The sequence below is a fragment of the Otolemur garnettii genome, unplaced genomic scaffold (genome assembly GCF_000181295.1).
Source record: "Otolemur garnettii isolate 467f Iridium unplaced genomic scaffold, OtoGar3 scaffold00005, whole genome shotgun sequence".
Lineage (NCBI taxonomy): Eukaryota > Metazoa > Chordata > Mammalia > Primates > Galagidae > Otolemur > Otolemur garnettii.
The window spans coordinates 33,518,940-33,532,576 of NW_003852400.1; the positions used below are offsets into that span (position 1 = coordinate 33,518,940).

General features: G+C 34.9%; 1 protein-coding gene and 1 pseudogene across 2 annotated transcripts in view; one reads left to right on the forward strand and one right to left on the reverse strand.

Moving 5' to 3' along the window:
* The window catches only part of ISPD (isoprenoid synthase domain containing), a 308,561-nt gene that overhangs the window by 59,753 nt on the left and 235,171 nt on the right, over positions 1–13,637 (reverse strand). The window lies entirely within an intron of this gene.
* On the forward strand, positions 7,005–8,056 carry LOC100946670 (annotated as a pseudogene). Its single transcript, XR_002775885.1, has one exon. The product of XR_002775885.1 is annotated as a prohibitin pseudogene (transcript).

Here is a 13,637-nt window from a genome sequence, read left to right on the forward strand (position 1 = left end):
CACATTGCCAGACTTCCAACTATACTACAAAACTATAATTACCAAAAAGGCATGGAAATGGCACAAAAACAAAGACAGATCTATAGAACAGAACATGGAACAAGATATAAAACAATCAACATACAGATCTTTGACAAATCAGATAATTCAGTATACTGCTGAATACTTCTGAGCCATAGAGAAGGATGAACAGAGGCCTTTTACAATCATGTGGATGGAACTGAGATCATTATCCTAAGTGAAGTTGTCTAAGGAATGGAAAAACAAACACAACATGTACTCACTATTAAACTGGAACTAACCCATGAGCAGACGTGTGCATAGAGGGAAGTAAAACTCAATGGAAATAAAGTGGAAAGGGTTGAAGAGGGAATAGGTAAAAACTTACCTAATAGCTACAGTGAATACTCCCTGGGTGATGGGCACATTTATAACCCTGACTCAAGCATAACAAAAGTGATCCATGTAAGCATGTAAAATATCGGTACCTCTGTAGTATTTTAAAATTAAAAAAAAAAAATTACACCATGCTATCTTTAAACTCCGTGTATTAAAAAGTTTTTTTTTTCCTTTTCATGGTAAAGAATGGATGCTCTTTGTATGCTTTATGCTTATTATTTAAGCAAAAAAGATGTAGGACATACTGCACAATGATAGGTAGGCTGAAATTTTACGTTATTATATAATGAAAAGTATACAATTTTTTCACTATTTTATGCTATTACAATAGCATAACTACACTAATAAACTCTCAAATGTAAATGTAAATTTCATATTATGAGCTTAATAAGCTAGCTGATTTTTAAATAATGATAGTCCTTATGTTTAAAAGCTAAGAAAAATAATTTTATAGACTATCATTTGTAAGAACATCCCCACAGTTGACAAAAGTCCTATGAAAAACTTCATGTAACTCTAGAGGTCTTAAAGCCCTAAATGTGTTATTCCAAGTTCAGCATGGGACCCCATCTCATAGCCCTTTGCTTTACTTACTTGAATTTGCAGTTCTCCAGACCCTATGCCCTTGAACATGCCATTCTTGCTTCCCACAGATTTCCCTTTTTGTAAATGTAGACATCTATATGTATTGCTTAACCCAAAGTGAGAAAGTATTTTCTGATGGCTTCTCTGAAATATATTCTCCTCTGTGCTACTTTTTATTACGCATACTATACATTATCATCATATATATTTTCCCTTCTGAATTCTAAATTCCTAGGTAGTAGAAATCCCAATAGCAAACCCAACATGTGGTAGTAAATATTTATGAATAAATTTCTAATGAAATTTGTAAATGAAATAAAGTTACTTAGAAAAATAACTCAAGATATTGAAAAACTGAACAGGGAAAGGTGAAAAATTTCTACCACCATGGCTTTTTACATTATTTTATACTAGCATTCTCTCCCTTAAGAGTGTTTTTAAAATATATATATGTGACTTGTTAATAAACTTCATGTGTTGTGACCAAATCTATAAGAGCATAGAGTAATCTGACACAATATTAAAGTGACAACCCCAAATTAACTTTCCAGGAATCTCTTAATGGGTGAAAAGTTGCTGTCAAGACAGTGTATTTTTCCTTATATATGCAACAATACCTGTGCTCAATGTTGTTTGCAGCCACAGAGAAAGATGGAGACTTTACCTCCTTCATGTTTACATGGATGGAGTTTGAAAATATTCTTCTTAGCAAAGTATCTCAAGAATGGAAAAAAAAAGCATCCAATGTACTCATCCCTACTATGAAACTAATTTATAGCTTTCATAGGAAATCTATAACCCAATTTTAGCCCAGGAATATGGGGAGAGGGGAGAGGAAGGGGAGGGGAGGGAGGAGGGTGGGTGGAGGGACGGTAATTGCTGGGATCACGCCTATGGTTCATCCTATAAGGGTACATGTAACTCTCTCTAAATGTAGAATATAAATGTCTTAACACAATAACTAAGAAAAAGACGTGAAGGCTATGTTAACCAGTTGGATGAAAGTATTTCAAATTGTATATAGAAACAGTACACTGTACCCCATGTTAGTATTAATGTACACAGCTATGATTTAGTTTAAAAAAAAAAGAAATATCAAAATAATCTATTAAAGACTATTCTGCTCCCTCTACCCTTAAAGTGTGACTGAAACATGGCTGTTGGCTGGGATTATGTTTCCCAGTCCTGTTTGGCACAAAAACGGCTGGCCATGTGATTAATTCTTCATTGCTAATGGAATACAAGCAAGGAATTATGTGAGCAAACTTCAACTTGACTTGCTGAAGAGAAAATGATTGGCCCAAGACTTCTGATTTCCTTCTTACTACTATTTAGATTACAGACAAAACTTTGGAATCTATGCATTTAAAGGTGGCATAAAGAAGGGCTGGTAGTAGACCTTCACAGTCTGCCTGGACTGTGACTCAACAGAACCATAAACTTCCATCTTGTTTGAGATACTGCATTTTGGAATCTCTTTGTTAGAGCAGTTTAGACATTTATCCTTCCATACATAGCAACAGGCTTTAAAAAAATGGCAAGTCTTTGTATATTCCTAAACATATTATATTTATATATAATTTCTTTAAACCCTCAAAGCACATTTTAAAACTATCAAATATTAATACTCATAATAAAACTAGCAAACATTAATATTGATAATAAGAAATTCATCTGAATTATATAAACATTTTAGGGTATAATACTTTATTAAATCTGATATAAAAAGTTAACATTTTGTCATATTTTATAAGTGATTTGCTCACAAATATAAAACAAATTTTATGCAGAATATGTCTGACAATTTCCTGTTATAAGGCCCTATAGAATGGAGAATGCAAATATACTAAAAAAAAACCATATGGGGAATAACCCAACAATGTTGATGTTTTCCACAAATCATGGTACATTAAAGTTTTTGAGGTCTAAGTATAATTTCTAGGTCATTAAGAAGAAGCAATCAGTCAGTTGACCAGTTATCCTAGTGACAGGATGTTCTCTATAATTTAGAGCTAATGGCTTTTTAGGATATACTTTAGATCTTCTTCTAGAAAATTATTCAAAACACATTTGTCTGTATCCTAATTTTGTAGAGTCTACTAAATCTAGCCATTATTTCAGTAATTCAGAAATGTATAATGCATTTTGAGGTTATTAATAAACATCATGTTTAAAAATATTGCTAAATTTTTATTTAAAGAAAATACAGTAGAACATATAGAACCTAATGCAATAGACCATAAAGCTACTTTTCTTTAGGGTAACTTTATAAGTCTTACTTACACATTTTCTTTTGTACTTAACTTAAGATGTATATGGTTCTTCTCTATCCATCTCTCCCACCAATCTCGTCCAAGAAAAATCAAACCATTTCTGATATTTTTAACTAATAAAACCTGTAGGTTTTTATTTATGATTACATTTGTGAAGGACAAACACTGAAAGATTAAATAGTCTGTTTAGTTTAAACAACAAATGAACCAGCAACAATACTAGAAGCTTAATGTATATATATTTATTGCACAAACTAAACCCAGACACTTGAATTTTGACATCTGGGAAAATGCAACCACATTTCTAAAATATATTCAGTCATCATCAGTTCCAGGAACTAGATCACTGCCATAAACATGTTTTTGCCATTGAAGAATGATAGAAGAAGATATATGTTCTAGCAGCAAGCCATGTATGGGACCACCACACACGAGAAGTCATCAATCAACTAACTTCCATATGTCCACTGTCAGATGGAACCCACATGTAAATGCAAATTTAAAATAGTTTTTTCTCAGAATGAGGTTATGAAAAGTTATAATCGCTTTCTTCTAGCTCTTTTCTCTACCTCAACCACTCCTAGTTAGACTGCTCTAAAAATCACCGACACCCAAACATTATCAAAAGAGGTATAGCTCACATTGTCAAAACTGGTCAGATACACGTCTAGAGAAGATCTCCTGGGTACACTTGTAGAATTCATCATGAGCTGGACAAATCAGTCTCCACATTACAAAATCTTCAGGTTGAACAAGGCCAAGAGGTCCTAACTATTCTATATTCACTCTTCCTTCACTTAGCTCCAAAAACCTACATTAAATTTTCCCTTTGAAAGAAAGCACACAATCTCCCTGACCACAGTTCTATCTAAACATGAACATTTCATGACTCCTCCTATAAATGTTACAAGTGTTACAACACTGTTATTTGCATACTAAGTTAATCCTGTGTTTCTGTTGAGCAGACTTTGTAAACACAGTGTTGCCTGTTTCATTTGCAGAGTCTTAGAAGAAAGGCAACGTAGCTTATAGACATTTATTTAAATGGTTGTTCCTTTTGATAGCACTGTTTGTGTGAATGTTCCTAATGCTATTTCTACAGCCTACACTATTTTTAATATACCACAAGGAAAGTAGATTCTATAACTTTTCAATGGTTATCACTTGGTTAAGAATATACTGGGACTACTCAACAGCCTCCAAATTCTCCTTACCGGCTACTGTGCCAACTTTAAATTCTTCTGACCACTTTTGAGAACCTTCCCAGCATCATCTTGCTGACTTTCCACTGTTCTTCATTACGAACCCGGCACCACTGGTCACAAGCATCTTGCTCCTCCTCCCTACCTCTCTGCCTTTGCTGTTTCCTAACTGTTTGGGTCATATTATCTAATTTACACACCAAACCATAGGAAAAAGTCGTATTTTCTTTGAAAATCTCCTAACAGCCTATACAAGGTGATCAATATATACATCTATATTATGAGATTAAAGCTGTATCTTCCCCCAAGTTTCATAAGATCAACTATCCAGTCTGGAATAAAGGTACAATGACCAGGTTGTCAAGTGCATTATTTTTGAATGTGTCTCCATTACCTAGTATCAGTATAGTATATTAGAAATGGAATCAGTCCGCTTACAGATACTGTAGTTTTCTACCTATTAGCTGTCTTATTTAGGTGAGCAGGTCAATTTCTAAGCCACTCACACCTTTGCATAAAATAAAAAATAATAGCACATTTCACTGACTTGATTTCCTTAAATACACTACGTCCACCTCATATATCTTTCCTCTACTTGAATATTTCTTTCCCACCTATTTACCTAGTTAATTTTTCTATATCCTTAAATATCACATTCTTAACAAGGTTTTCCTTACTATTCTCTTCTTCCTACTTTATTTATTCAATGTTCATCTTTCCTCAAGACTATAACTTGCCAGAAAGAAAAGCTCATGTTGTTTTATTCTAAATTGTATATCTAGTGGACTGAGTAAATATGCAAATATTAGTTCTACACCATTAATAATATATACTATATTCACATAGATTTATATGATAGAAAATATCAAAATGTTGATAGTCATTAATATTTTTATATCTAGCCTTCGTGTTTTCAGTCTAATTAAACCTGCATAAATAAGAATCCAGAATAACATTAAGTCAGTAAGAGTAAAAACATATATACACACATATCATTGACATAGCACTGAAGGGAAAACTAACATTCTTACAAAAATAAGATACTGGAAAAAAAAAACAGATCACACCAAATCTTATAGACAATAGAAAAATCATTCCACTTTTTGAAAATATCTTCTATTTTTATTCAGAAATATTAATTACCTATTTTTTGAGACTTTAGGAAAAAAAAGTTAACTGATGACTCCCTACTGAACCTCAGAGTCAAAGCATTCTATAATACACATACTTTTATATGACAATGTGAATGTTACTTTTTTTGCATTATTATTATTATTATTGCTCAATATTTCGTTGCCACAATCATCTGATATCTTTTCCAAATGTATTTATCTTCATTCATTCTTTATGAGGTTTTTGTTTCTAGTCCTTATCTTAAACATTGTTATTGTTATTAAATTTTAAGCCTCTTTAATTTTGTGAAGGCAAAAAGTGGAAACCAGAGAAACACGTGTAAATGTATATAGGAAATACAATAAAAACAACAACAACAACAACAACAACAACAAGACACTTGTCCAGCCACGAGCATTCTAACTCCATTTAGTAAGAAATGTTAGGGTATCTATCTAAAATTCCAGAAAACTTCAATGGCTGTACAAATAAATCCTCTTATTCAATTTTAGTCAGACTGAAGTTTAAGGTTAACCAGTACATTCTAAAAGAAAAACAAGAGAAATAAATGTATATACTGTGTGGTTTTATTTACATACTGTTAATGAAAGTAAAGTTTCTCAACAAATGAGGTGATGATAACTACTCAAGCAGTTACAATCACATTTGGCTGACAGTATCTGGCAAAGCAATGATCCCTGAGGGGACTTCTCAAATCACAACCTCACACATTTAAGTAATTGTATTCAATGTTAACCTATCTGGGAAACTTTGTTAGGGAGGTTTCAGGCATAGAGAATTTAAGAAATTAAACTTCAACTTTCATCAACATGCCTTTTTAACTAATAGATTAAATCTCTACCCCGTCTTACATAAATTTTAAAAGGCCATTGAAATTCCATCTTATTTTCCAATTGATACCTAGCTTACATCTTCCCTAGCTTATAAAAGGCAAGACATAACTTAAATGAAGGAAAATACTGCAGGGGAAAATTAAAAACTACATGTCCTACATTAATAAAGAAATAAATTAAGGACGGGAAGTCATCAGAGGTAGAAAAATTCAATCCATTCTCACTGGAAGAAATGAAATAATAAAAAGATAAAAATAAGCTTTGGTTGTACACTCCTTGTTTAACGTTAAATTTTATCTAATACAGCTTCATAATTAAATATTGCTAATCATAATCTAAAGCTGAGTGCCTGACGGTGATTTATACCCAGATAAAATGTTTCTCAAAAACTGATAAAATGATTATCTTGTCATTTTGTAATATATTTAGTATTCACAGTGAAGCACTCTTATTCAGATAACAAAAATGTGTGAAGCAGGTGGTGCTTGTGGCTCAAAAGGGGTAGGGCGCTGGTCCCATATGCCAGAAGTGGCTGGTTCAAACCCAGCCCTGGCCAAAAACTGAAAACTCAAAAAAAAAAAAAAAAAAAGATGTGAGGCTGGGGAATTCATGTGGAGGTCAGAGTGGAAGCAGGTGTGAGTGGGTCCAACAGAAGGAACATGGCTGCCAAAGTATTTGAGTCCTTCAGCAAGTTCGGCCTGGCCTTAGCCGTTGCAGGAGGCATGGTGAACTCTGCTTTGTATAATGTGGATGCTGGACACAGAGCTGTCATCTTTGAACAATTCCACAGAGTGCAGGACATTGTGGTAGGGGAAGGGACTCACTTTCTCATCCCATGGGTACAGAAACCAATTATCTTTGACTGCCGCTCTCTACCACGTAACGTGCCAGTCATCACTGGTAGCAAAGATTTACAGAATGTCAACATCACACTGCGCATCCTCTTCCGGCCTGTGGCCAGCCAGCTTCCTCGAATCTTCACCAGCATTGGATAGGACTATGATGAGCGTGTGCTGCCATCTATTACTACAGAGATCCTCAAGTCGGTGGTGGCTCGCTTTGATGCTGGAGAGCTAATCACCCAGAGAGAGCTCATCTCCAGGCAGGTGAACGATGACCTTACAGAGCGAGCAGCAACCTTTGGGCTCCTCCTGGATGATGTTTCCTTGACACATCTGACCTTCGGGAAGGAGTTCACAGAAGCAGTGGAAGCCAAACAGGTGGCTCAACAGGAAGCAGAGAGGGCCAGATTTGTGGTGGAAAAGGCTGAGCAGCAGAAAAAGGCAGCCATCATCTCTGCTGAGGGGGACTCCAAGGCAGCAGAGCTGATTGCCAACTCACTGGCCACAGCGGGTGATGGCCTGATCGAGCTCCGCAAGCTGGAGGCCGCAGAGGATATTGCGTTCCAGCTGTCGCACTCTCGGAACATCACCTACCTGCCAGCAGGGCAATCTGTGCTCCTCCAGCTGCCCCAGTGACGGCCTGCCTTGCTTGTACTCCTCAGGCCAACTGGGCCACAGCCCTGATGATGATTAACACCACCTCCCTTCTGCCCCCACCCAGAAATCACTGGGAAATCTCATGATTGGCTTAAAGTGAAGGAAATAAAAGTAAAATCACTTCAGATCTCTAATTTAAAAAAAAAAAAAAGTAGGACGCTTACAGATGAATTACTAAAACTCTAAATTCAAGAAAGAAAAAATAAATTTGATTAGACAATACTGAGCTATTATATCTCACAGTGTGACTCAGTTGGCCAGGAATAGCTCTATCAGAACCAAAGTTCTTTAGGTCTGATACTCTATCAACACATTAGTCCCTCTCTGGACTATATGGGTTCTGACAGTTCAGACTGTCACTATGTGCATATGTTGGCAGCACTGTACAAACAACTCAGTAAGGTTTCATAACTTTGGTATATCTGTGTCTCACAGTTGTGTCTGTGTCAATGTACAGTAATGTCTTGCTGAGTGGTGTTCATTATTGTTGCATGTTTTGTGTGCCACTGTTGAGAATAGCGGAGCTTGATTGATAAAAAGCAATGCATAAACATTCATCAATTTCTTGTTAAACTTGGCAAAAGTGGAAGTGAAATTAGGAACAGTTAGTCCAAATTCATAGGGCTAATGCCATAAAGAAAATGGCAATGTACAGATGGATTAAACATTTTTCTGAGGGGAGAGAAGGCATCACTGGTGAAGAGAGGTCAGGGCAGCTCTAACAAGCAGAGCTGATGAGAACATTGCAAAAAGTCATCCACTTGCACATCAAAATCATCTACTGACTGTGAGAAGTACAGCAGATCAAGTAAACATGGATAGAGAAACAGGAAAATCTAACTGAAGATCTTGGCCAACAACTCATGGCTCTTGCATCGTGACAATGCGGCAGTTTACAAGGTGCTGTCTGTAAGGAAGTTTTTAGCCAGTGAACAAATAGCTGTATTGGAACACACTACCTACTCACCTGATCTGGTCCCCAGTGACTTTTTTTCTTTACCCAAAGATAAAAGAAAACTTGAGAGGGAGACTTTTTCATGGAATATTAGGAGTAATACGATGACAGCTTTGATGACCATTCCAGAAAAAGATTACCAAAATTGCTTTAAAGGGTGAAGTAGATGCTAATGTCACTGCATCACCAGTGACAAGGTGACCGAGTGACATTCAGCAACGACCTCTGGAGCACTTTTTCTAGGATGGGTTCATGAACCTAATTGTCAGACCCTAAATCAAGAATAAAAACTATAAAAAATCATATGCTTCCTCTAAACAACTAGCTAAAATGATGTCATTGCCAATAAAACTCAGCTTTGCAAAACAAGTCTCCACAGATCCGAAAAAAATGAGAAAAACAATATTCAGCAAAAAGGAAGACAAATACAAATGCTAATATTCACCTATGATCAAATAATTTAGACTTTCCGTATAGATATTATAGTACACCGGTTTTAAATTTCTGTGACAAGCAACTAGCATTTCTGATTATTCCATATGTTAAAGCAAATTTTTAGGTCTTAAATAAATTAATATAGATTATTACAAATAAAATATGGAAGTATCAGTCATAAATAATCCCTCAGGTAGGATATAATGAGTTCCATTACTTTATGAAATTGACTGTTTACCTCCTTGACAGTGCTATTTGCCCCGTTGTGTTTCCTTACCAATAGCTGAAAACGTATGCAATTAATGAACAATTAGGAAACAGGTTGCCAGATGGGAGATCCTGGAATCTAGTATCTTTCAAAATTTTGTACAGAATCGATTTTTAGCAAAAAGACATCATTCTCAATCTCTTATTACTGGATATCGAGAAGCACCTGTACAGCAACAGCAAACATTCAGAATGTTACTTCAACCTTTCATGTTACTGCAACATTGACTTTCCAGCACTTTATAACTGGAACACTTTTTTGTAAAGGGGCAGATAGTAAGTATTAAAGGCTTTGTGGGTCACATGGTCTGAGGTGCAGCTACTCAACTTTGCTCTTGTAGAACAAAAGGAGTCATAGACAACACAAAGCCAGGAGGGTGGCTGCATTCCAATAAAACTTGAGTTACAAAAGTAAGCACAAGGGAGACTAGGCTCTGAGCAGGAGTGTGCTGAACCTCGTTAAGAAAATCCATGATTAGAAGTCAGTCTGAAATAGACAACCATCACAATAATAAATAGAAGAGACAGAATGTCAGTTTAATTCTAGAGAAAATTATTTCATACTACGAGGCATTCTAAATTTACAATTTGTTGTTTTCTTTTATCAGTTGCAATGCCTCTGAACTCTGACATCAACTGAACTAATACTATTCTGCAGATGTAAAATTTACTACAAACTCAGATTTTCCTTTAATACAGGCAGTTTTATCATTTTCCATTATTCTTATCAGTGGAAATGTGAGCACACCAATGAGGGTGTGTGATATTTTTCTCAATGGTAAATTATGACAAAAATTTTCAGATATAGGCTTTATGTAATGTATATATCAACCAATAATTTGTTTTTTAATATACAGAAATTGAACATGAATGTTTCATATAATGACTTTCCTTCATGCAAAACTCAGCATAGCAATCAATACACTTTAACCTTTTAGTCCCTTAAATGCATGGAAGAATTCCCTGAGAGCCAGAGTGCGTAGGAGAAATAACAAAGATAATACGAAGAAAGAAAAATAATCCCTAAATTTACTTATGAAGTTATACTCCATTCTGAATTGCACATGTGTAGAACTGACCCAATCAATATCGTAAATGATTTGAAAACTGGAAACAATACAGACCAGTGTCGAGGTCCCAGACTTGCCCCTTGTGGGACACACATCAGATAACCAGATAATAATGAAAAGGCTTCAAAATCTAAACTGATGCTGAAACCACAGCACTCAAGCAGCAGGGTAGGATTTGTAATCTGAACATAATTTGGTGGACATATGTTAAAATAAACCAATATTATTGATAGGAATCAGAAAGTTTTCAGTTTTATAACATTCAAAATTTAGAGGATACAAAGAAAAACCACTGAGCATACAAAGAATTAGAAAAATCTCAACAACTCTGAAGAGAATAGATAATCAAAAGATACAATTTTGAGATTACTTAGATGATGGAATTATCAAAGACCTTTAGCGGATATAATAATCTTGTATCATGAAGAACAAAAGCTATGAAATGACTGATGCTCACAGAGAGAATATATATATATATACACATAAATTACCAAAACACAATGCAAAAATGAACAAAAGGCTTGAACAAATATTTTTCCAAAGAAGATATGTAAATGACCAATAATCACATGAGGAGCTGTTCAACCTCAATATCACTAATCATTAAGGAATGAAAATCACAACCACCGAGAAATGTTTCACATATATAAGAGAAATAGCATGGCTATTATCAAAAACTAAACCAATATAAATGTGTTTAATGCCACTGAACTATATACATAAAACTATAAATGGTAGGGGCAGCGCCTGTGGCTCAGCTGGTAGGGCGCTGGCCCCATATACCTAGGGTGGTGAGTTCAAACTCAGCCCTGGGCAAACTGCAACAAAAAAATAGCCAGGCGTTGTGGCAGGTGCCTGTAGTCCCAGCTTCTTGGGAGGCTGAGGCAAGAGAATCCCCTAAGCCGAGGAGTTGGAGGTTGCTATGAGCTGTGTGATGGCAGGACACTCTACGAAGGGCAATAAAGTGAGACTCTGTCTCTAAAAAAAAAAAAAAAAAACAACTATAAATGGTAAATTTTGTTATGTACATTTTATTACAATTTAAAAAAACTAAAAAGAAAGGAAAATGTATAAAAGACAGGAAAAGCTAAAGAAAACAAAGGAAAATAATACAATTTAAAAATATGATGACTGAAATATAAGCTGGATGGCTTCAGTTGCAAATAAAGACAGGAGAAGAAAGAGTCAGTGACTATCAAGGTAAACCAAAAAACAGTATAAAATCCAAACAAAAAGGGAAAAATGACTGAAAACAGCAGCACAGAATCTCTGAAATCTCCAATCCTGTATGTATGGTTTTAATCTGACATGGATTCTTAAAGTCATAGAACAACAGAAAGAGAGTAGTGCAGAAATAAATACATAGTTTAGAAAATAGTGACTTTGCAAATTGGAAAAATGTATTTACAGATTCAAGAAGTCAAAAAACCCCAAACAAGATAAACAAAGAAAACCCTGACCAGATGGTTGGAATCAAAGCATCATTAATCCAACAGGTGAAAACTGAAGATTAGCATCTCAAAAGCTGCTAGAAAAATATGACATATTACATATAGGACAAAGATTTGAATGCATTCATATTTCTAAATAAAACCATAGAGACCAAAGGATAATGCAACAGAATTCACAAAATGCTGAGGGGGAAGCGGGGGACGGGGGATTGCCAATGTAGAATTCTATATCCTTTGGCAATGAAGCCAAAATAAAGACATTCTAAAATAATTGAAAGGAAGAGAATTCAACAACAGGCAGCTTGCTCTGAATGTTAAAGGCAGAACAGAGAGCATGCTGGAAACAAACCTAGAATCCAGGAATAAGGAAAACGAATAGTGCAAAGTGGGAAGGTCTCAAATCAATATTCTAGCTTCTGCTTTAAAAAAAAGAAAAAAGGAGAAAAGAGAAACAAACCCAAAGCAAGTAGAAGTTAAATAATAAAAGAACTGAAATCAATGAAATTGATTTAGTGAAGCAGAATTAATGAAACCCAAAGCTGGTTCTTTTAAAAGAACAATAAAAGTGATAAATTTCAACTTCTTCCATGTGATGACATCACCTGTGAAAACTTAAAGCATTACACTTACAATGAAATTCTGAGTACCTTCATGCTAAGATTGAGAACAAGTCCAAGATGTCTCTGACAACTTTTCTTTAACACTTCATTGGATGCCAGACTTAATGAACAGGCCTCCCCCCTAAATAAACAAATAAATAGGAAAGGAAGGAGGGAAAAGATGAATATACTCTATTTGCAGACAACAAAATTTAATTACCTTTGTAGAAATCCTAGAACAACTAAGAGAATTTAGCAATACCGTAGGATATATATGAGGTCAATAAATAACAATCAACTGTATTTATGTACAATGATCAATTAGAAACAAGTATTTTTTTTAAATGATAAAAATTGATAGCTTCCCTGACCATCCTCCCTCCAAGAAAAAAGGAATACTTAAGTATAAATGCAGAGGACCTGTAACCGAAAATTAAAAACCACTAATAAAAGAAATCAAAAAGATCCTAAATAAACTCATAGATATAGTTTATAGTCCAGTCTTCATGGATTGAAAGAATAATTTTAAGATATCAATTCTCCCTAAAGTAATCTGCAGATTAAATGCAATCCCAAGCAAAATCGAAACAAAAATTTGTATAGATAGTGACACGTTCATTCTTACATTTAAATAGAAAATTCCAAGAAACAGCACCAACCAAGACAATTTTGAAAAAGAGGGTCAAAATTGGGACACTAACACTAACAGATTTTAAGACCTATTGTAAAGCTACAGTAATCAAGATGGCATGAGATTGCTGAGTGAACAGACAGACAGATGAATGGACTAGAATGAGTCCTAAATATACATATTAAGATTGTCACCTAAGGATATGGGGAGGGGGGAGGGAGAGGGATTCGAGGGTTCACTTCTGTGGTTCATCTTGCAAGGGTACAAGTGAATCTTTCTATGAGTAGAATATGAATGTTTTGAC